General features: G+C 44.1%; 1 protein-coding gene across 1 annotated transcript in view; it reads right to left on the bottom strand.

Annotated features, from left to right (window-relative positions):
* Nucleotides 1–3,970, bottom strand: part of Clnk (cytokine dependent hematopoietic cell linker) — a 167,713-nt gene extending 163,743 nt beyond the window's left edge. The window contains exon 1 of the mRNA XM_021211084.2: nucleotides 3,762–3,970. The gene's annotated coding sequence lies outside the window, so the exon portion shown is untranslated. The remainder of the gene's footprint in view (nucleotides 1–3,761) is intronic.
* Between the last annotated feature and the right edge of the window lie 214 nt (nucleotides 3,971–4,184).

Genomic DNA, 4,184 nt, shown 5'->3' on the forward strand with positions numbered 1-4,184 from the left:
GTATTGTGTGTGTATGTGTATGTATGTATGTATGTGCATGTATGTATGTGTGTATGTGTATGTATGTATTGTGTGTGTATGTATGTATGTATGTGCATGTATGCATGTGTGTATGTGTATGTATGTATTGTGTGTATGTGTATGTATGTATGTATGTGCATGTATGTATGTGTGTATGTGTATGTATGTATTGTGTGTGTGTATATGTGTGTGTGTGTGTGTGTGTGTGTATGTGTGCAGATGTTAGAGGCTGACTTTATATGTCTTCCTCAATCGCTCTTCACTTTGCTTTTTGAGATAAGGTCTCTCGCTGACTCAGGAGTTCATGAATTCAAGTAGATGAGTGGCTGACAGTCCCCCCCCCCCCAAGGCTCCTCCTGTCTCTGCCTCTCTAGCACCGGGACTGCAGACATGCTCTGTCACATCTGGCATGTCTCCAGCTGTTACATGGGTGTTGGAGATCTGTTTCTTATGCTTGTGTGGCAAGCACAAACTAAGCCACCTCCCCAGCCCATCCGTATTGTATTTGTGGGTCACAGTATTGTTTTGTACCCCATAAATATATGCAACTGTATTTTGTCAGTTTTTAATTAAAAGTAAAAACAGATGGTTAAGTTATGGGCTACAATGACATGAGCTCACCTGAGTGTAATTGCTGATGCATGTGTGAAATGGACAGTACACAGAATATCCTAGGCTCTTGGCGTTTTCTGGAATGAAGTAAGGTAAGTATACCCCATAAACTCCAAGGACCAGGGTCACTGTCTGATGCACAACATTCTCCCATATGGCCATCTAAATTGATGGTATTTGGAAGACATGATTAACCAGAACAGGGCTGGCTGGGGATTTGGTCAATGGGGAGAGTGCTTGCCAAGTATGCAGGAGTTCCAGGGTTTGATCCCTAGCTCCACATAAAACTGAGTGTGTGGCTCTTGCCTGTGATCCCTGCACCTAACTAGAGGCTAGAAGGTCAGAGGTTCAAAGCCATTCTTAGCTATCTTTTAAGTTGGAAACTAGCCTGGGCTAGATCTTCTTTCTGTTTAGTAACTTAATCCCTTAATCTCTTGCTAGGATGGTGGGCATGACTGAGTGAACCCAGAAGAACTCTGCCCTTGATAGAACTTAGCAGTTGATGTGGTGAGGGATGTTGACTATTTTATGTATGTAGCAAGATTCTGAGCAGAATGCTTCCAGGTTGAGTTCTGATGCCCTGTCTTTGAACTTGAGCATGGTACAACATGGCTGTTATTAATGCACCCACTGGGTGTCTAGTCTCTTCTTTGTCAGACCCAGTGGCTAAGTTTGCTGTCAAGTTCATAGCAACTGGCCGGGCATCAAAATGACTGAATGCCAGAAGCATGTAAGTGAAGATCAAAGAGTTTAATCCACTTACCCAAAGGCATTTTAACACATGCTAGCGTCATGCCCAGTTTAGGGGGAAATCTCAAAGCTCCAACTCTTTCCACTTTACCTGAAGTTCAACCAAATGAAATTCTCTGAGTTTCAGCTTCAATATCTTTAGCTGTTGTTGTTTGCCCCTCATACTTCATTAATTTGTTAAGATCAGTAAATGAGGACCCAGGTACTCAGAGGCTCCATCCCAGGCTGTGGGACTTTGGTATATTACTATTTTCTAATGAGATCATTAAAATGAAATATTTGCACATTGATACATAACGATAAATTCTATGGTAGCTGTAGAATGTATATGAATAAAGTTAGATCTGATTTGAGATCAGGAAAGAGGAGTGGCAGAGACAAAAAAGAAAATGTTTACTGAATGTGTCCTAATAATTATAACAATGTATTGAATGTCAAGTATGTACAGTACTTCACTTAATACAAATATTAATAAGACTAAATAATTGTCAATCTGGGTCTTTGTTGATGTTGTCCCATTATAAAGATTGGGCTGGAAAGATGGCTCAATGGCTAAAAGTGACTTTGTTTAAATTCCCAGAACTCACATAAAGCCTGGAGCAGTGACTGACTGATTGTAATCCCAGCACTTGTCGGGTGAGATGAGATGAGAGACAAGAGGATCCCCCGAAACTCCTGGGCCAGCTAGCAAGCTCAGCAGCAACAGTGAAGACACTGCCTCAAAGTTGGAAGACAAAGACAGAGAGAGAGAGAGAGAGAGAGAGAGAGAGAGAGAGAGAGAGAGAGAGAGAGAGAGAGAATCTTTAAGAATGCAGGAATTGAAGAATAGAGATAAAAAAAAAAATACCCAAAGTGTCAAGAGTGTCAGTGTCAGAGTTAGGACCCTGACCCCTGACCTATTCAGTCAACATCAAATTCTACAGTTTCCTAGGCAGCACTGAACTCAATAAAAAGCAAACCAGAAATGGGGTCCCCCAAGTTTTAAGCCAGAGCTGACCAGATGGAGCTGAAAGTGATAGCCCTTAGCTTTATAATGGCCTCGTTCATGGAGTCATCTGAGAGAGCATCTTCTCAGGTGGGGGAGGGGGCAGAAGTGCCACCATGAAGACATCTGGGCTCAGAGAAGTTTCCTGGGAATGGATTCAAGGACACATCCTATAAGGCTGCAAACACACCCGGCTCCCTTTTAGCAAAAATCACTGGAGTGAAATCCGTTTAGGTTTGAATTTTGTTTACTGAATTCATTGCTGTGTAAACAACCTTGACAACACTCCTTGGACCAGAGAAGCTCCCATCTGTGAACCAGAGAACAAGATCCCTCTAAGGCTCAAGGCTGGTGGGAGGGTTAAGTGAGTTAATGCAGGGAGCATGGCTGGCTGGAGCCGTAGTTAAATCGATGCACTTTCCTTTATATCTCTCTAGGGTACATTCTATATGAGGCCTCTGGGAGGATTTCTAAAGGTTTCTGTGCTGTGCCTCCAATTAGCCAGAGCTACCATTGTCTTCCTGGGGTTCACAATGACCACTCCCTGTAGTTTGCCTGAGCCCTGGAAATCAAAGGACACCATCACCAAGGGCCTGGAGGTGTGTGTGCACTAAAATTTAGACAAGAACAACACTCATAAAAATTATAAATTAAGTATCAATAAGTCCAAATCATATTTATCTTCCTGAGCCAGTGTCTACACTTTGACAACAATTCTTATTATCCCCCCCCCCCGCCCCTCAATTTTGCTGTCACAACCTTCTGAGAAAAACCTGGAGAAGTTGCCTGCAGGCACCAATGGAGGGTGCAAATTTTATCCTTGCTTAATCTAACTTAGGCTCCTCAGTCCTGGGAAGGGAGGGTGTTTGCCTTATTCTAAAGTCTACATCTTCTGCAACAAAGCCAAAAGAAAATACACACACACACACACACACACACACACACACACACACACACACACACACAATTTCCCCAGGGCTGAAGGAATTTGCTTCTCCTTTGAATGGGCTCCTTCTTCTGAGGCTGCCTTTCTAGGGGCTCCTCCAATGGAGGTTAAAAAAGCGGCAGCAGAATTTGTCTCTTGATTTTAGCAACATAGGCTTGGGGGCGGAGGTGTCTAAGTTCCAGGAAGAATAGACTGAAAAACCTTAATCTTACATTATTTTCTGGGCAGACATTTGCAGTTCTTTCACAGCAGAATGAAGGCGTCTTCAAAGCCCAGCTGAAGAAGCTGGTTTCCCTTTTGCCCACTTAATGCGATATGGAACGTCCGGGTTTTCATGTCACCCCCCCCCCCGTCCTTTTTCTTTATCTGTGTGAAGCTCTTTCTAATGGTCACCATGACGGTGTGAACCAAGAGAAACATAAGACAGAGCTGAACTGTTTAGTTTACCTGCTCAGCCTTCCTTTAGTCAAGGGCTCCGTGTTGAGACGGCTAGCTCCTGGAAAGGGGGTCCACGGTCGCATCCTGGAGCACTCTGTAAGATAGGGTCGACATGTTCTCTCCCCTCGGCAAAGTCCTTCAGCAGAGACCGCCTTGTATGTGCCTGTTAGTTTTGGTTTTCCGAGAAACGCAGCCACAGACCTGGGCAGTCTGGCCTCCCTCGTAGCAGGTCAGACTTCCTCTTTGTGAACTGTGGTACTAGCTTTGAAGGTGTGGAGCTTGTCAAAACTGACCTGACGTCGTGTCATACAGAGTCGTGTGCAACCCTTCACAAGAGTCAGAACATGTGGCAGCAGACAGTTGAGCAACTCAAAGCGAGCTTTGTCTGGGGACATACGGACTGTCTTGTGACTGCATGGCCTCCCTAAGCTC

Source organism: Mus pahari, chromosome 13 (assembly GCF_900095145.1).
Source record: "Mus pahari chromosome 13, PAHARI_EIJ_v1.1, whole genome shotgun sequence".
In the NCBI taxonomy this organism is placed as follows: Eukaryota; Metazoa; Chordata; class Mammalia; order Rodentia; family Muridae; genus Mus; species Mus pahari.